Raw genomic sequence first — 20,650 nt, 5'->3', positions numbered from 1 at the left:
GGTATTTGAGTAGAATAGCTAAGGATAATGACAGAGTATTAGAGGATTCTTTGAGCCTACACTAACGATTGGCATAGCTTATGCACACAGAAATAACTTCACATGCCTGCTTACACCTTTAGAGAAGCGCTTCTTAGACCATACTGATGACAGGAGTAAAGCACTGAAAGAAATTAGAAAAAGGCTTAGAGAAGAGAACTTACAAGAATGATTATGCTTATAGTGCAATTAAAACGCAAGGGAAACTAGCTTTAGATGCATTACACGTAGGGAAGTTTGTATATATAGGTCTGAGTCAGGCACTGACACTTTATTTGTGGGTATGAGTGCAGGTAGATGTGTTTTTGTTTCAGAGTAAATGGATATTTATGTTGAATGGGCAGGACCTTGCGATTCCAGGGATATATTATATTTGTAGACTTAGGCCCTCATTACAACCCTGGCGGTTGGTGTTAAAGCAGCGGTAATACCGCCAACAGGCCGGCGGTAAAAAAAATTGAATCACAACCATGGCGGAAACCGCCAACATAGACAGCCACTTTAACACTCCGACCGCCACGGCGGTAGCAACAAACACCACGGCGGTAACCGCCATCAGACAGGCGAAACACAAGGTTCCGCCCACTGTATTACAACACGCCTATCCGCCACCTTTTCCGCTATCAAAAGCACAGTGGGAACAGTACACAGAAGAGAAACTACTCACCTCTCGACACCCAATGAGGAACCAGGACGCCATGGAGCCCGAGTTACAGGTCCTGCCCATGCTGGTCTTCCTCCTTCTATATCAGGAGCAGGACAGACGCTGTCGACGACCACGGTAAGTACTGCACCTACAACACAGGGGAGGGGTGGAGGGAAAAGAGAGTGACACACACACGCAACATGCAAAAAACCCACCCCCACCTTCACCCACAACACCATACACACAAATACATGCAGCAACATTACATATAAACCCCCTCACCCCCTGGAGGAATGCAAGGACAAAAGGAAATGATTGTAACGGGTGTAATCAAGAAAAATCAGATAGTGCAATTTCTAAAATCAGTATCTACAAATATGTACACCAACTACACAAGTCCGGATAGTGTTCCAATCATTGTCCATGGACCAGTGGTCCCAAAATGCATGGGCGAAGCCCACACAAGATACCTGACTCGAAACGGAGAGAACACTGCAGGGGCATCAGATCGAAATGAAACAGGCACCTCAGCCCGATAAACGCAAGACGCCACTGCTGCACAAGGGGGCTCCATGCCCACTGCTTTGTCCTGGGGAGTGCAAAGCCACAGTCTCTCAAGACTTTCCAGTGGGTGGTTTGCCAACTGCTTTATCCTGGGGAGTGCAAAGCCACAGTCTCTCAAGTCTTTCCAGTGGGTGGTTTGCCCTCTGCTTAATCCTGGGGAGTTCAAAGCCACAGTCTCTCAAGTCTTTCCAGTGGGTGGTTTGCCCACTGCTTTATCCTGGGGAGTGCAAAGCCACAGTCTCTCAAGTCTTTCCAGTGGGTGGTTTGTCCACTGCTTTATCCTGGGGAGTGCAAAGCCACAGTCTCTCAAGTGGATAACAGTCTCCACTGGTTCTGGAGGGGGTGTTGTGCCCAGAGTGCTTCATCCTGCCAAGGGCAAAGGTAGTGGATGTCCATCTCCACTAGTTCTGGAAAGGGCTTTGTGCCCAGAGTGCTTCATCCTGCCAAGGAAAGAGGTAGTGGATATCAATCTCCACTGGTTATGGAGGGGGCTTTGTGCCCAGAGTGCTTCATCCTGCCAAGGACACATATAGTGGATGTGAATCTCCACTGGTTCTAGAGGGGGTTTTGTGCCCAGAGTGCTTCATCCTGCCAAGGACTGGGTTAGTGGATGCTTTTCTCCACTGGTTCTGGAGGGGGTTTTGTGCCCAGAGTGCTTCATCCTGCCAAGGACTGGGTTAGTGGATGCTTTTCTCCACTGGTTCTGGAGGGGGCTTGGTGCCCAGTGTGCTTCACATGCAGTGTGGCTGGTCCCATTACCTCACATGGGTGTGTGTGCCACGAGATTGCCTAGGAACAGGTAGCATGATACGGCATGGAGGCAGAGACATACCCCACCCTGCTGCGTCTTCGCCTGCTGCCTGCAGGTGCAAACAGTGATGAGAGTCATGCCTCATGGAAGCTGGGCAGGGTCCAGGAAGTCTTCTCCAGCCTCGGACGGCTGCCCACTGGGAATGGTAGCCATGTCAGATATGTTGGCACTGTCTGAGCACGTCACGGGGCTGGTGTCATTGCTTGCGGCGGTGTCTGTGGCTGAGGTGCTGGAAGTGGTGCATGTGTCAGCACCTGTTGAGGGACACAGCAGGACGTCTCCTGCAGCCTCGGACGGCTGCCCACTGGGGATGATGCTGGGGACTGTTGCTGAGGCAGCAGACGTGCAGGTGGCGGTACAGGTGGCATTGCAGGTGGCGGTGCAGGTGGCGGTGCAGGTGGCGGTGCTGGTGGCGGTGCAGGTGGCAGTGCTGGTGGCGCTGTCCACTGCCGTAAAGGTTGGTGTAGTGGTTGACAGAAGGGGTGACTCCAGTCCCTCAGTCAGAGCCACCGTGCCCTGTCCTGACCTGCTCTTTGGCTTGTGTCCCTTCCCCACCTTTGATGTTGCCGCAGGTGTCTTGCCACTGTCCACTTTTGGTTTGAAGGAGCCCTTTGTGGCTGGTAGGTGCGGCTTCTCCCTCCGGGATATGGGCACCTTCTTCACCTTGGCAGGTGGCGGAATGTCCTTGGCCTCGCTAGGTGGCACACTGGCAGCCCTGATCGGCGGCACACTGAATGAGACCGCAGTTGCTGGCACCACAGTGCCTGGGGATTTGATGGCTGAGGTGCTGGGCTGGGACCTGGAAAGCCTGGCCCTAGGGGAAGGCCGGGGGGAGGTGTAGGGAAGAGGTCAATGTTAGCCAGGAAATGCTTTTAGACACACTGGGACGGGAAGATGGAGGGGGTTTGGGAGTGGAGGAAGAGGTAGGCGGTGTACCTATGCTGAATTTGGGTGAAGGTGCATGGGCAGGAGGCTGTTGTAAGGTGGATGGCTGTTGGGTGGGTGTGTGCATGCGTTTGTGTACTTTGGGAGGAGGGCTCACAGACACACTGGAAGAGGACACTGGGGATGTGTGAATGGTAGTGGGGTGGTGATTGCACGTGAGCGGTGTGTGGTGATGGGCGTGCTGGTGATGGAGGTAGTGGCTGAGGATGTAGTGCATGCAGGTGTGAGTGGAGACGAGACAGGGAGGGAGGAGGAGGACGTGGAGGAGGGGGACATAGTGGAGGTATTGGATGTTGGTGTGTCTGCATGGGGATGGGCATGGGGATGGTGCTTGTGTGAGTGCCTGTGGGATGTGTGGTGCTTATGTTTGCCATGTCCACTCTTGTGTGTTGATGAGTGTGCATGCTGGTCTGATGGTGTTTTTGGAATAGGCTTAGGTACAGGGGATTGGGTCTGGGTGGAGGAAGTTGGAGGGGGGAGGCTGGACACAGGAACAACGGCTGCAGTCAGTGCTGAGGCCAGAGCCTGAAATGCTCTCTGTTGGGCCGCCTGCCCCGAATGAATGCCCTCCAGGTATGCATTTGTTTGTTGCAAATGCCTCTCAACACCCTGGATGGCATTCAAAATGGTAGATTGCCCAACAGTGAGGGATCTCAGGAGGTCAATAGCCTCCTCACTGAGGGCAGCAGGGCTGACTGAGGCAGGGGCTGAGATGCCTGAGGCGAAGGAGATGCCCACCCTCCTGGGTGAGCGGGCACGGGACACACACTGAGGGGCTGCTGGGAGGGCGGTGCTGGTAGGGGGAGTGGCGGCTGTACCTGTTGATACGGTGGGCACAGAGGTGCCCGCCACTGCAAGGGAGCTCCTAGCAGAGGAGGAGTCGCTGTCGCTGGTGTATGCTCCTTTCCCCCTTCGTGGAGCTCCCCTCGCCCTCCGTCCCACTGGTGGCTTCAGACTCCGTTGCTTCACCCTCCAGGGCCATGTGGGATGCAGTTCCCTCCTGGTCCGGTGCCACTGCTCCTCCGCCAGATGATGCTAATGCACGCAAGAACAGGGTGACAAAACAAAAAGGGGGGGAAAGACAGAAGAAACACATGTTCAGTGCATGCAACACCACTACCGTTGGCGGACACAACACACAGGGAGCAGTTCTTAGGAAGTTCACATGCCCATTGGGGACGATGCCTAAGCCCAATTGCTGCACACCTGGAAGCCACAGGAGCCTGACTAGGTGTAGATGGCTATTACCAGTAGTGGGGTTGGGGTGCCACAGAGCCTGCCTAGCAAGGGACCTAGCCTACCAAGTTCGTCCTGGCCTAGGGGAACCCACGGCCCACTTCACCCACCCAGACACCTCGTAAAGCGTGCTGAGTCAGCTGAATGAGAGTGCACTTCCACCCTTGTGGCGGCTGTGATGTCCTCAAGCGCCCATCCAACTCCCGAGAGGCCACTGCCAGGATCCGGTACATCAGGGGGGTCATGGTGCAACGGGCCCCCCTTCCACGTTGGGAGGCCATCCCCAGCTGGGCCTCCACCGTCTTCTTGCTCCAGCGGCGCAGGTCCTCCCATCTTTTCCGGCAGTGGGTGCTCCGTCTATTGCAGACCCCTAGGGTCCGGGCGTCCTTGGCAATGGCACGCCAAATACCCTTCTTCTGGTGGGCACTGACCTAGAGAAAAAATGAAGTTAGAATGGATGTTACTATCCCGTACATTTCATCTCACGCATTGCCAAACACCTCCCACCCTGGGCCAGACATACATTCACACACACTATCCTGACATGCTGGCCTTCCCCCCTCCCCACCCTCTTCCATCCACAACACTCCATACAATCATGTGCCATCCACCATGCTCACAGTGTATTCACCTGTTTGTCTGGAGGACCGTACAGTTGCGTGTACTGGGGGAGGACCCCATCCACCAGTTTCTCCAACTCCTCCGAAGTGAAGGCAGGGGCCCTTTTCCCCAGACACTGTAGCCATCGTTGCTTCCAGACACAGGTCACAGCAGCACTTGCAGTGTAGGTCCTCTCCTGTTGAAGGTCAGATATCAAGTGAGGGAACAGTTAGAAAATGGCGGCCACATCCACAGCGGTGTGTACCGTCACCACCGGCGTACATCGTCATTGGCTCCTGGGACCCATAGGGCTCAATGTTAACCAATGCTGAATTGCGCTGCGTTCTTCGACCGCCTACCGCGACGGTGTACTACGCCAGCACAGTTACCTCATTTCCCCTTGTCCCACCTTACAGGTCAGGCAGCCGCCATTTCAGGGGGCTACATGGCAGGGAAAAAGACTACGTCACACCTATTTAGGCCTGGAATACGGACAGATAAAGGCAGATTGCAAATTTCCAACGTTTTAGCAAATAACACATTGTGATACCTAAGTGTTGGATGACCCTCTGCTCACTGTTCTCCTACATAGGGCACGTCTGCTGGGGCAGGTGATGAGATGGCGGCAGCCTCCGGCGTACAGACCTCTGGTGGACCTGTCGACAATGGAAGAAAGACACATCATTATCACTTACAGACTTGATTGTGCAACAATCCTGGAAGTGTGTGCCCAGTTGGAGCCAGACCTGATGTCAGCTATTCGCCAACCCACAGGAATCCCCCCTCTAGTGCTGGTTCTGTCTGTACTCCATTTCCTGGCCAGTGGGTCTTTTCAAACAACAGTGGCAATGGCATCAGGGTTGTGCCAGCCAATGTTCTCTAATGTGTTGTCCAGAGTCTTGCGCAGCTACAGAGTCATGCGCAGCTACATCGTTTTCCCTCGAGTGGAGGATTTGCCAACAGTGAAAGGTGACTTCTATGCCCTGGGACATATCCCCAACATCATTGGTGCCATTGATGGTACACATGTGGCATTTGTTCCCCCCCACTTGCAGGAATGAACAGGTGTACAGAAACCGGAAAAGCTGCCATTCAATGAATGTGCAGATGGTGTGTTTGGCAGACCCGTACATCTCCCATGTGAATGCCAAGTATCCTGGCTCAGTGCATGAAACTTACATTTTGAGGAATAGCAGCATCCCTTATGTGATGGGGCAACCCCAGAGGCACCATGTGTGGCTAATAGGTGAGCCCAAGGTCCCAACACAGTTGACATAGGTGTCTGGGTATGGGGTTGTCCCTAAGGGTTAGTGTCTGTCTAACAGTTGTCCCTCAACATTTGCACTTGACTCTGGTTACCCCAACCTGTCATGGCTACTGACCCCTGAGAGGAATCCCAGGTCAAGGGCAGAGGAATGCTACAATGAGGCACATGGGCAAACTAGGAGAATTATAGAACGCACCTTTGGCCTCCTGAAGGCCAGATTCCGGTGCCTCCATCTTACAGGTGGCTCCCTATACTACTCACCGAAGAAGGTTTGCCAGATAATCATGGCCTGCTGTATGTTGCACAACCTGACTTTGCGACGCCAGGTGCCATTTCTGCAGGAGGATGGGCCTGATGTTGGTCTTGTGGCAGCTGTGGAGCCTTTGGACAGTGAAGAAGAGGAGGCAGAAGAAGAAGATGTAGACAACCAAAACAACATCATCATGCAATACTTCCAGGTAAGAAGATGGAACTGCTTCCCACATCTCATACTATTGTTGCAGCTAGCATAAGTCTGCCATTTTCACTCAGTGTATGGACCCTGACTTGTTACTTTGCCTTTCCATTTCACAGATCTGGGTCCCACTTTCTGCCCTCTGCTATGTTTACTGCTGGCCTACAGATGTGTTACTTTTGTATGTGAACAAGTATATTGACATTGCTATGTTCCAGAGGTTTTGCAATTATACATTTGTGAAAGCACAGACTGACTCCAGATTGTTTTCTGATTCAATGGTGTTTATTTCTGTGCAAATAAGTGGAGGGGGTTGTGAAATGGGCTGGGGTGATGGTGGAGGAATATCCACAGCAGAATCCAGTCTATTTGTATCACTGGTGCATTGGCCAATGGGGCATAGGAAATGGAGCAATGGCAGTTTAAGGTGGACAGGGTGACAAAGTGGGACAGAAGGGTGACATTCAGGGGGGTCTTATTTCCTGGCGGGGTCTTGGCAATGTTCTCTGTCTTGTTCCTGGATCTCAGGGACCGTTTGCGGGGTGGTTCTCCTTCTGCAGGTGGTGGGGTGCTGGTGGCCTGGTGTTCCTGTGGTAGTGCCTCCTGTCCACTAGCGCCAGGGGAGGTGGAGGGCTGTTCATTGTCCAGGCTAGTGTCAGGGGCCCGTTGGTGTGCCACTCTGTCTCTGCTGGTGTTGAGAGGGTCTGCCAGCACCGCTGCAATGGTGACCAGGGTGGTGTTATTGGACTTCAAGTCCTCCCTTATCCCCAGGTAGTGTTCCTCCTGCAGCTGCTGGGTCTCCTGAATCTTGGCCAGTACCGTGCCCATGGTCTCCTGGGAATGGTGGTAAGCTCCCATAATGTTGGAGAGTACCTCGTGGAGAGTGGGTTCCCTGGGCCTGTCCTCCCCCATCACACAGCAGTCCTCCCAGCCTCCCTGTTATCCTGTGCCTCTGTCCCCTGAACCGTGTGCCCACTGCCACTGACCCCAGGTCCCTGATTTTCTTGGGTTGGTGGGTTTGCCTAGGTTCCCTGTAGTGGTGGACACACTGCTGGTTGACGTGTCCTGGGGACAGAGAGATGGGCCCGCTGGGTGGGTGCTGTGGTGGTGTTTCCTGAGGGGGGAGGTTCAGTGGTGGTTTGTGACTGTGTCAGGGGAACCGACTGTCCCGAGGTCCCTGATGGGCCGGGCTGGTCATCTTGATCCAGGCGTGCAGAGCTGCTGTCATCACTGTGGGCTTCTTCTGTGGGGAGACTGGATATGTCTGGCACCTCCTGTCCGGTGACGTTGGGTATGGGTCCTGTTGGGGTGTAAATGCATAATCTTAGTATCTGTGTGTGCCATCTTGTGCAATGGATGAGTTAACCTCTACTCCTGTGCTTGCATTATTGCCGTGGCCTTTGTGTGACTGGTGATTTTTGGGGCATGAGTAAGTCTCTCTACTGGACATGCTTTGGTGATGGGTATCCATGCATTGGTGTTACATGCAGGGCTTGGTTTTGGGATGTGTGGGTTGTGGTAGTGCAGTATCTGTGGGGTGTTGGGGTGATGGGTGTGAGGGTAAGAGTGAGAGTATGTGATGGCATGCAGGTAGGGTGGGGGCTATAGTAGTAAAGATTTGCCTTACCAGAGTCCAGTCCTCCTGCTACTCCTGTGAGGCCCTCGGGATGCATGATTGCCAAGACTTGCTCCTCCCATGTTGTTAGTTGTGGGGGTGGGGGTCCACCGCCAGTCCTCTGTACAGCAATCTGGTGTCTGGATGCCACGGAACGTACCTTCCCCCGTAGGTCGTTCCACCTCTTTCTGATGTCATCCTGTGTTCTTGGATACTGTCCCACTGCGTTGACCCTGTCGACGATTCTCCGCCATAGCTCCATCTTCCTAGCAATGGATGTCTGCTGCACCTGTGATCCGAATAGCTGTGGCTCTACCTGGATGATTTCCTCCACAATTACCGTGAGCTCCTCCTTAGAAAACCTGGGGCGTCTTTGAGGTGCCATGATGTGGTGTGGGTGATGTGTGAGGTGCTGTCTGTTGTGATGTGTGAGGGGATGTCTTGCTGTGTGTTGTTTGAGGTGATGGTGTTGTGTGTCTGTGGATGCTGGTGTTGTGTTAGCTAATCTCTCTCTCTGGCCTTCTTTCAAATTTTTGGTTGTAAGGGTTTGTGGGGGATGTGGGTGTGTGCTTTATAGTGGATTGGGTGTGTGGGTGTGGTGTGTGTATGTGTATCAGGTGTGTGTATTTCGAGTTGTCCAATGTGGTTGTGTTTTGTAAATGTGTGTGTATTTTGAGCGCGGTGGTGTGTACCGCCAGTGGATTACCACGGTTGAATGACCGCCGCGTTGATTCGTGGGTCGTGATAGTGTGGGCGTATTCTTGTTGGCGTGACAGTGCGGGTTTTGGTATTGCCAGTTTATCACCGACCTTTGGTGTGGCAGACTTGTGTGGGTGTCTGTATTGTGGTAGATTCCGAGCTGTGAGTCGTAATACCTGTAGCCGAATTCCACCGCCGCAACAGGTCTTCCGCACGGCAGAAAGCGGAATATACCGCCATGGTTGTAATGAGGGCCTTAATACTTATTACCGTCTTCCAAGAGGACGGTATGGGACATGTTATTTGGGGACAGTATTCCCAAAGATTTACCAGATGGAGGATTTGAAAAAGTTTCAGACAATGACATAATTACATCACAAGAGACAGAGGAGAGAGTCCTCTTCTGCGATAGTGGGAGATATATTTGCTGCAGTGATTCCTTCAGTGGGAGTCATCCTGAATTCGATCAAGATTAGAAAGTTGTCTACTATTGTGGATAACATGCTGACAAGCATTTCAGGGGCAATACTCCTGATAGATAATGAATTAGCTGCGGATAGAGCTATGACTCTTCAAAATCATCTTGCTTCAGACATTCTTTTTGTGAAGGATGGCAGAGTCTGTAAAGTGATTGACTCTAGGCATTGCTGTTCTGACATACCTAACAATAGTAAAGAGATAAGAGACTTAGGTGATCATTATGACATTGATGGTAAAAGCCGCTTACTGCCGTGCAGAAGACCGCCACCACACCACCGCGGCCATAGTATTCCGCCAAAGCTATTATGACCCACACCTCGGAATCCGCCAAAATTCAGACACCCACACAAGTCCGCCACACCAAAGGTCAGTGATAAACTGGCGATAACAAAACCTCCACCGTCACGCCAACAGAAATACGCCCACACTATCACGACCCACGAATCCACGCGGTGATCTTTCAACCGCGGTATTCCATTGGCGTTACACACCGCCGCGCTCAAAATACACACACATATACAAAACACAGCCACATTGGACAATTCCAAATACACACACCTGATACACATATACACACCACTCCCACACACTCAATACAATATAAAACACACACCCACATCACCCACAAACCCTTACGACAACAAAATACGAACTAAAGCCAGAGAGAGACACCACCAACAACAACACTAGCATCCACAGGTACACAACACCATCACCCACATAACGTCCACGCACCTCACACAACACCCCACTACATATCAGCACACTTATCACCCCACACATCACCCACACCACCCCATGGCATGGCAAAGACACCCCAGGTTTTCGGAGGAGGAGCTCAGGGTCATGGTGGAGGAAATCGTCTGGGTAGAGCCACAGCTATTCGGATCACAGGTGCAGCACACCTCCATTGCAAGGAAGATGGAGCTAATGTGAAGAATAGTGGACAGGGTCAACGCAGTGGGACAGCACCCAAGAAATCGGGAGGACATCAGGAAGAGGTGGAACGACCTATTGGGGAAGGTGCGTTCTGTGGTCTCCAGACACCACCTGGTGGTTCAGCGGACTGGCGGCGGACCCCCACCTCCTCCTCCACAACTAACAACATGGGAGGAGCAGGTCTTGGCGATTCTGCATCCTGAGGGCCTCGCAGGAATAGGTGGAGGAATGGACTCTGGTAAGTCAAAGCTTTACTATTACATCCCCCACCCTACTTGCATGCAATCACATACCCCCACCCTCACCCTCACCCCCATCACTAATACTCCTCACAAATGTCCCAACATCACAAACCGCACATCCCAACACCAAGCCCTGCATGCAACACCAAAGCATGGACACCCATCACTAAAGCATGCCCACTGCACATACCCATACACCCCCCTAAACCATCATCACACAAGGTCCCACACAGGAATGCTAGCACTGGGGTACACGGTCACCTACCCATTGCACACCTTGACACACACAGATGCAATAATCATGCCTTTATACCCCTGCAGGACCCCTACCCAACGTCACTGGACAGGAGGGTCCACACATGTCCACACCACCAACAGAAGAGGCCCACAGTGATGACAGCACCTCTATCCAACTGGATCTAGATGACCAGCCCGGCCCATCGGGGACCTCGGAAAAGTTGGTTCCCCACACCCAGTCACAGGCCACTACAGAGATTCGGCCCTTCTGGAAACACCAGCACAGCACCCACCTAGCGGGCCCATACCTCTGTCCCCAGGACACGTCAATCAGCAGCGTGTCCACCACTACAGGGAACCCAGGCTAACCCACCAACCCAACAACAGGGACCTGGGGGCAGTGGTAGTGGGCACACGGTCCAGGGGACGGAGGCCCAGGAACACAGGGGAACTGGGAGGGCTGCTGTACAACAGGGGGAGGACAGGCCCAGGGAACCCACTCTCCATGAGGCCCTCTCCTCCATCATGGGAGCCTACCACCACTCCCAGGAGACGATGGCAATGGTACTGGCCAAGTTTCAGGAGACCCAGCGCCTGCAGGAGTAACAGTATATGGGCTTCAGGGAGGAACTCAGAACCATCAATTCCACCCTGGGCACCATCGTAGGGGTGCTGAAGGAAGTACTCAACACCAGGAGGGACACTGTGGCACTACAAGGGGCCCCTGACACTAGCCTGAACGATGAACTGCCCACCACCTCCGCCGGCGCTAGTGGACAGGAGGCACCGCCACAGGACCACCACGCCAGCACCCCACCCCCTGCAGAGGGAGAACCACCTCACAAACGGTCCCTGAGATCCAGGAACAAGACAGAGAACGATGCCAAGACCCCCGCCAAGAAATGAGACCACCCGGATTGTCATCCTACTGTCCCACTTTGTCACCCTGTCCATACTTAAGCTGCCCCAGCTCCACTTCCTATGCCCATTTGGGCAATGCACCTGTGAGACTAATAGACTGGACATGGACATTCCTCCGCCATCACCCCTCACCATTTGCTACCCCCTCCAATTTTGAGCACTGAAATAAACACCCTTAAAGCACAAAACAATCTGGAGTCAGTCTGTGATTTCGGAATACTGTATTAGTAATAACTGTGGCAAAAAGCTCTTTCATTTGTAATGTCAACATATCTAAGTCACACAGCTCTAGTCCATGAGGAATCAAAGCAGATGTCACACTGTGGGACCCACATCTGTGAAATCGTAAGGGAAAGTGACAACTCAGTGACCATACACTGGGTGAAAAAGACAGACAGTAGAGAGGCAGTAGTGTTTAAGGACATGTAGTAGGCAGGTTTGTATCCTTACCTGTGTTTCACTGGAAATATTGCTGGATCACTGAGTCCCTGTTGTCCATGTCTTCTTCCTCTGCTTCCTCGTCTTCACTGTCCACAGGTTCGACAGATGCAACAACACTGCCATCTGGACCATCCTCCTGCAGAAATGGCACCTGTCCTCGCAAAGCCAGGTTGTGAAGCATACAACAGGCCACGATGATCTGGCACACTTTCTTTGGTGAGTAGAATAGGGATCCACCTGTCATATGGAGGCACCTGAACCTCGCATTCAGGAGGCCGAAGGTCCACTCGATCACCCTCCTAGTTCGCCCATGGGCCTCATTGTAGCGTTCCTCTGCCCTTGTCCTGGGATTCCTCACTGGGGTCAGTAGCCATGACAGGTTGGGGTAACCAGAGTCACCTGCAAATGGCGAGGGACAACTGTTAGACACACACTAACCCGGATGGATATCCCCAGACCCAGACAACCATTCCCACTGACTTGCTTCCAGGTGCTCACCTAATAGCCACACACTGTGCCTCTGGAGTTGACCCATTACATAAGGGATGCTGCTATTCCGCAGGATGTAAGCGTCATGCACTGAGCCAGGGAACATGGCATTCACATGGGAGATGTACTGGTCTGCCAAACATACCATCTGTACATTCATCAAATGATAACTCTTCCGGTTTCTGTACACCTGTTCACTCCTGTGGGGGGGGACCAAAGCCACATGGGTCTCATCAATGGCACCTAGGATGTTGGGGATATGTCCCAGGGCATAGCAATCACCTTTCACTGTAGGCAAATCCTCCACCTGAGGGAAAACGATGTAGCTCTGCATGTGTTTCAGCAGGGCAGACAACACTCTGGACAACACGTTAGAAAACATAGGCTGGGACATCCCTGATGCTATGGCCACTGTTGTTTTAAAGGAACCACTTGCAAGGAAATGGAACACTGACAGCACCTGCACTTGAGGGGGGACTCCTGTGGGATGGCGGATTGCTGACATCAGGTCTGGCTCCAACTGGGTACGCAGTTCCTGGATTGTGGCATGGTCAAGCCTATATGTGATTATAACATGTCTTTCCTCCATTGTCGACAGGTCCACCACCGGTCGGTACACCGGAGGATGCCGCCATCTCCTCACATGTCCCAGCGGACGGTGCCTATGAAGGACAACAGCGAGCACAGAGTCAAACAACTCAGAGGTACGTACCCACAGCTTACACAAAACACCATTCATACTCAAAAAGTGGCCTGTATGTGTGTTGAGTCTAGGCCTAGGTGATGCAGTTGAAAATGAAGCTATGTGGGCCCCTGAAATGACGGCTGCCTGACCTCCAAAGTGAGACAATGGGATGTGAGGTAACTGCGCTGGTGTTGTACACTGTCGCGGGTGGCGGTCGAAGACCGCGGCGCAATGCTGCATTGGTTAACATTGGACCCTACGGGTTCCAGGAGCCAATGACGATGTATGCCGGCGGTGACGGTACGCACCGCCGCGGACGTGACTGCCATTTTCTATCTGTTCAATCACTCGATACCTGATCTTCTACAGGAGAGGACCTACACTGCAAGTGCTGCTGTGACCTCGGTCTCGAAGAGACAATGCCTTTAGTGTCTGGGGGAAGGGCCCCTGCCTTCACATTGGAGGAGTTGGAGAAACTCGTGGACGGGGTCCTCCCCCAGTACACGCTACTCTACGGTTCTCCAGACAAACAGGTAAGTACACTGGGCACATGATGTATGGGCTATGCCTGCGTGGAGAGGGGTGATTGTAAGAAGGAAGGTGGGAGAGTGCGGCGTGCATGAAACGACGGTGAGTGCATGTTCCACATGGCAAGGGTAGGAATGGGGGCCAATCACTTTGACGGTGCAGTTGGTAATAACTTTCTCTTTCCCCTGTACAAATCATGTAGGTCAGCGCCCACCAGAAAAAATATATTTGGCGTGCCATCGCCAAAGACGTCCGGACCCTGGGGGTCTACCACAGACGGAGCACCCACTGCTGGAAAAGATGGGAGGACATTCGCCGCTGGAGCAAGAAGACGGTGGAGGCTCAGCTGGGGATGGCCTACCAGCGTGGGAGGGGTGCCCGTCGCACCATGACCCCCCTGATGTTCAGGATCCTGGCGGTGGCGTACCGGAGTTGGATGGGTGCTTGAGGGCATCACAGCAGACACAAGGAGGTGAGTACACTCCCATTCTGCTGACTTTGCGCGCAGTGGAGGGGTCTGGGTGGGGGAGGTGGGCTGTGGGTTTCCCTAGGCCAGGGCAAGTTCCGTAGGCAAGGTCCCTCCGTAAGGCAGGCCATGTGGCACCCCATCCCACCTCAGTAGAGTGACAACTACACCTAGTCTTGCCCCTGTGTCATCTATGTGTGCAAATGTCATCCATAACCTTGTAGGCCATTTCCCAGGAATTGAACAGTGGAGCCCAAGAGCACGGCGTAGTGCAAGGGGCTTCTGTGTCTGTCATGTCCGCCAACGGTAGCGGTAATGCATGCACTCAACATGTCTTTCTTCTGTCGTCATCCCCCTTTTTGTGGTCTCCCTGTTCTTATGTGCATTAGCATCATCAGGCGGAGGAGCAGTGGCACCGGAGCACCAGGGGGCTGCATCCCACATGGCCATAGAGGGCCACACTACGGAATCAGAATTCACCAGTGGGACGAAGGGCCAGGGGAGCTCCACGGCGGAGACAGGAGCTGAGACCAGTGACACGGACTCGTCCTCTGATGGGAGCTCCCATGTGGTGGTGGCAACATCTGTGCCCCCCCATCTACAGGTACAGCCGCCACCCGCCTTTCAGCACCGCCCTCCCAGCAGCCCCTCAGCCTTCGCCCCGTGCCCGCTCACCCGGGAGGGTGGGCATCACCTTCGCCCCAGGCACCTCAGGCACTGCCCCATTCAGCCCTGCTGCCCTCAGTGAGGAGGCCATTGACCTCCTCAGGTCCCTCACTGTTGGGCAGTCTACCATTCTGAATGCCATCCAGGGTGTAGAAAGGCAGTTGCAACAAACAAATGCATTCCTGGAGGGGATTCATTCTGGTCAGGCAGCCATTCAGTGAGCATTTCAGACTCTGGCCTCAGCACTGATGGCAGCCATTGTCCCTGTGTCTAGCCTGCCCCCTCCAACTTCCTCCACCCCGACCCAATCCCCTGTACCTCAGCCTATCCCAAGCACACCTACAGACCAGCATGCACACACGTCAACACACAAGGGAAGCTCAGGCAGACATAAGCACCACACATCCCACAGGCACTCATGCAAGCATCACACACATGCAGACATACCAACATCCACTGCCTCCACTGTGTCCCCCTCCTCCTCGTCTCCCTCCTCCCTCCCAGTCTCTTCTACACTCACACCTTCATGCACTACCTCTACAGCCACTAAGTCCCTCTCCAGCACACCCACCACCAAACCCCGCTCACGTGCAGTCACCACCCCCACTACCATAAACACGTCCCCTGTGTCCTCTCCCAGTGTGTCTGTGACGCCCCTTCCAAGATACACAAACGCAGGCATACACCCACCCAACAGCCATCCACCTCAAGACAGCCTCCAGCGCATACACCTTCACCCAAAGTCAGCAAACAAACACCTCCTACAACCACAACCTCTTCCTCCACTCCCAAACCCCCTCCAGCTACCCATCCCAGTGTGTCCCAAAAACTTTTCCTGTCCAACCTTGACCTCTTTCCCACACCTCCCCCACCCCGTCCGTCTCCTAGGTCCCGAACTAGCACCTCAGCCACAACATCTCCGGGACCAGTGGTACCTGTAGTCACCGGAATCTGCAGTGCACCGGCCATCAGGGCAGCCAGTGTAGCACGGAGCCACAGCACAGACAGTCCCCCACCTGTGAAGCATCAGAAGTTGGCCAGTGCCCGGCGGGAGAGGGCAAAGACTCCAGCCACCAAAGCCGCTCTCAGGGGTCCCGGTGGGAGTGTGGAGTCAGCTGTGACACCTTCCAAGGTGGGGAAGGGCCACAAGAAACCCTGCAAGTCTGGGAAGAGCAGCACGGCGGAGAAGACCGCCATCATCCCCGCTGCCCAGGAGGCCACCACCAACACCAGCCCAGCTGCCCAGGACAGGACCGCCAGCAGCAGCCCAGCTGCCCAGGACAGGACCGCCAGCACCAGCCCAGCTGCCCAGGAGGCCACCGCCAGCACCAGCCCAGCTGCCCAGGAGGCCAGCACCAGCCCAGCTGCCCAGGACAGGACCGCCAGCACCAGCCCAGCTGCCCAGGAGGCCACCACCACCACCAGCCCAGCTGCCCAGGAGGCCACCGCCAGCACTAGCCCCGCTGGGCCATGAAGGACTGCCAGCAGAAGCCCCGCTGGGCCATGAAGGACCGCCAGCAAAAACCCAGCTGGGCCATGAAGGACCGCCAGCAAAAGCCTCGCTGGGCCATGAAGGACCGCCAGCAAAAGCCCTGCTGGACCATGAAGGACCGCCAGCAGCTGAGTCCCTGCAATGGAGACTGCTGCCTCAAGCACTGCTGAACAGGGCACCACCGCCTCAAGCACCGCTGAACAGGGCACCGCTGCCTCAAGCACCGCTGAACAGGGCACCGCTGTCTCAAACACCGCTGAACAGGGCACCACCATCTCAAGCATCGCTGAACAGGGCACCGCCATCTCAAGCACCGCTGAACAGGGCACCGCCGTCTCAAGCACCGCTGGCCCATGAGCGCCAAGGGCACTGACGCTACTGAGTCCGTCACAGGGAGAATGAAGCACTCTGGGCACGAGGCCCCCTCCAGAACCAGTGGAGAATCACATCCACTACCTCTGTCCTTGGCAGGATGAAGCCCTCTGGGCACAATGCCCCCTCCAGGACCAGTGGAGAAAGGCATCCACTACCTCTGTCCTTAGCAGGATGAAGCACTCTGGGCACAAGGCCCCCTCCAGAACCAGTGGAGAAAGGCATCGACTACCTCTGTCTTTGGCAGGATGAAGCACTCTGGGCACAGTGCCCCCTCCAGAACCAGTGGAGAAAGGCATCCACTACCTCTGTCCTTAGCAGGATGAAGCACTCTGGGCACAAGGCCCCCTCCAGAACCAGTGGAGACTGTTATCCACTTGAGAGACTGTGGTTTTGCACTCCCCAGGATGGAACAGTGGGCAACCCACCCACTGTAGAGACTTGAGAGACTGTGGCTTTGCACTCCCCAGGATGGAACAGTGGGCAACCCACCCACTGTAGAGACTTGAGAGACTGTGGCTTTGCACTCCCCAGGATGGAACAGAGTCCAAACCACCCACTGTAGAGACTTGAGAGACTGTGGCTTTGCACTCCCCAGGATGGAACAGTGGGCAAGCCACCCAATGTAGAGACTTGAGAGACTGTGGCTTTGCACTCCTCTGGATGGAACAGTGGGCAAACCACCCACTGTAGAGACTTGAGAGACTGTGGCTTTGCACTCCCCAGGATGGAACAGTGGGCAAGCCACCCACTGTATAGACTTGAGAGACTGTGGCTTTGCACTCCCCAGGATAATGCAGTGGGCAACCCACCCACTGTAGAGATTTGAGAGACTGTGGCTTTGCACTCCACAGGATGTAACAGTGGGCATGTGGCCCCCTCATGGATTTGGAATCGTGCACTCAACCGGCTGAGGTGCCCCCCCTTTCCCTCCCCCTGAGGTGCCTGTTTAGTTGCTCTCTGATGCCCCTGCAGTGTTCTCTCTGTCATGGTCGAGGATCCTTTGTGGGCCTCACCCATGCCATGTGGGCCTAGTGTTCCACAGACTTAATTGGAGCACTACCTGGACTATGCTTGGTATATATTTTGTAAATGGTGTATATATATATTTCTGCCTACTTGATTTTAATATATTACAATGGTTACACTCATTTTCTATTGTCTTTGCATTCTTCCGGGGGGTTATGGGGTGTAACTGTGATGTATTAATATGCATTAGTGTGTGTGTTGTAGTGGGTGGGGGTGGGGGTGTTGTGTGTTGCGTGTGTGTGTCCCTGTTTTTTGCCTCCCCCCTCCCCTGTGTCGTAGGTGCCCTACTCACAGTGGTCTTCGCTGCCGGCGTTCGTGCTCCTGGTAGAGGAGCAGGAAGACTATCGCAGGTAGACTTTAGAGTTCCGGGTCCATGGTGTCCTCGTTCCTCGTGGGGTGTGTAGAGGTGAGCGTTTTCCCTTCGGAATTCCTGTTTCCGCCGTGTTTTTATCCGCGGTGAATCCGCCCCGGAAAAGGTGGCGGATTGGCCTGTCATAATAGTGTGGGCGGTACGTTGTCTCCCGCCTGTCTGTTGGCGGTGACCACTGCGCTGTTTTTTTGTACCGCCGTGGCGGTCGGAGTGTTAAAGTGGCTGTTTTTGTTGGCGGTTTCCGCCACGGTCGTAATTGCAAATTTTTTACCGCCGGCCTGTTGGCGGTCTTACCACCGCTTTAACACCATCTGCCAGGGTTGTAATGACCACCTTACTTACTATTCTGACTAATTCAAGTCAATCAATCAATCAGGGATTTGTAAAGCGCACTGTTCACCAGTGAGGGTCTCAAGGCGGTGAGGAGGGGTGGGGGGAGATACTGCCCAAACAGCAAGGTCTTGAGAAGTTTCCTGAAGGTAAGGAGATCTTTGGTCTGGCACAGGTGGGTGGGAAGACTGTTCCACGTTTTAGCGGCGAGGTGCGAGAATGATCTACCGCCGGTTGTAGTTCTGCGGATGTGTGGGACGGTTTCGAGGGCAAGGTCGGCGGAGCAGAGATGCCGGGTCAGGGTGTAGAAGGACAATCGTCTGTTGAGGTATTCTGGTCTGGTGTTGTACAGTGCTTTGTGAGCGTGTGTGAGGAGTTTGAAGGTGATTCTTTGTTGGCAGGGAGCCAGTGCAGGTTTTTCAGGTGGTCTGTGATGTGGCAGTGGCGGGGGATGTCCAGGAAGAGGCGTGTGGAGGCATTCTGGATGTGTTGCAGCCTATTCTGGAGTTTAGCCGTGGTTCCTGCGTAGAGGGCATTGCCGTAGTCCAGTTTGCTGCTTACGAGGGCTTGGGTGACTGTTCTTTTGGTTTTGGTGGGTATCCATTTGTAGATCTTTCAGAGCATGCGGAGGTGTTGAAGCAGAAGGAGGAGATAGGATTGACTTGCTGGGTAATGGAGAGTGAGGGGTCCAGGATGAATCCTAGGTTGTGTGCGTGGTCGGTGGGAGTCGGAGCAGTTCCAAGAGTGGCAGGCCACCAGGAGTCATCCCATGTGGAGGGGGTGGAGCCGAAGATGAGGACTTCTGTCTTGTCGGAATTTAGTTTGAGGCAGCTGTTCTTCATCCATTCCGCAATGTCCTTCATTCCTTCGTGGAGGTAGGTCTTGGCTGAGGGGGAGGATCAGCTGGGTGTCGTTGGAGTACGAGATGATGTTGAGTTTGTGGGATCGGGCCATGTTAGCGAGCGGGCCATGTAGACGTGGAAGAGGGTCGGGCTGAGGGACAAACTCTGGGGTACGCCGCAGATGATTTCGGTGGCCTCCGAGCGTAATGGGGGGAGACGGACTCTCTGGGTTTTGTGGGTGAGAAATGAGGTGAGTCAGTTCTGGGCTCTATCGCGGATTCCATCATTGCTGAGGCGTGAGCGTAGGGTGTGGTGTCAGACGGTGTTGAACGCGGCGAGAGGTCCAGGAGGATGAGAGCCGCGGTTTCGCGGCTGTCCAGTATGGTTCTGAAGTCGCCGGTGGCGCCAATGATGGCGGTTTCGGTGCTGTGGTTGCTGGGGAATCAGGATTAGTAAGGGTCCACGGTGCGGTTCTCCTCTAGGAAGTGGGTTAGTTGTCTGTTGATGGCCTTCTTGGTGACTTTTGCTGGGAAGGGGAGCAGGGAGGTAGGCCAGAAGTTCTTGAGGTCCTTTGGTTCTGCCATGGGTTTTTTGAGAAGGGCGTTGATCTCGGCATGTTTCCAGCTCTCGGAGAAGGAGGCAGACTCGAAGGCGCTGTTGATGATCTTCCGTAGTTGGGGTGCGATGACAGCGCTTGCTTTGTTGAGGATGTGGTGAGGGCAGGGGTGAGATGGAGAGCCGGAGTGGATGGTGTTAATTATTTCGATGGTGTAGTTGTCGGTGACGGGGGTCCAGGAGACCAGCAGGTTGGTCGGAGATGAATCTGTGTTGGTGGTGGTTGCCGAGGGGAGCTGGGTTCTGAAGCTATCATGGATGTCTGTAATCTTGCGGTGCAAGTAGGAGGCTAGGGAGCAGCAGAGGTCCTGGGATGGCGGGATGGCGTTGGCATTGGAGCTGGGGTTGGAGAGTTTCTTCACGATGTTGAAGAGCTCCATGTGGCTGTGTGCGTTGTTGTAGATTCCATCTTTGATGGAGGTTCTTTTGGTGGCTCGGATGAGTTGGTGGTGTCTGTGGATGGCATTTTTTAAGGCTGTGTGGTTGTCCAGAGTCTGATCTTGGCGCCACTTTCTTTCGAGTCTTTGGCAGTTTTGCTTAGATTCGTGGAGGTCGGCGGTAAACCAGAAGGCCTTTCTGTCGGTGCGTCTATTGGAGGGATTCTTGTTTGGGGTAAGAGTATTGGCACAG

This window comes from Pleurodeles waltl, chromosome 2_1, assembly GCF_031143425.1.
Source record: "Pleurodeles waltl isolate 20211129_DDA chromosome 2_1, aPleWal1.hap1.20221129, whole genome shotgun sequence".
NCBI lineage: Eukaryota > Metazoa > Chordata > Amphibia > Caudata > Salamandridae > Pleurodeles > Pleurodeles waltl.
Note: the sequence above shows the minus strand (reverse complement) of the source record.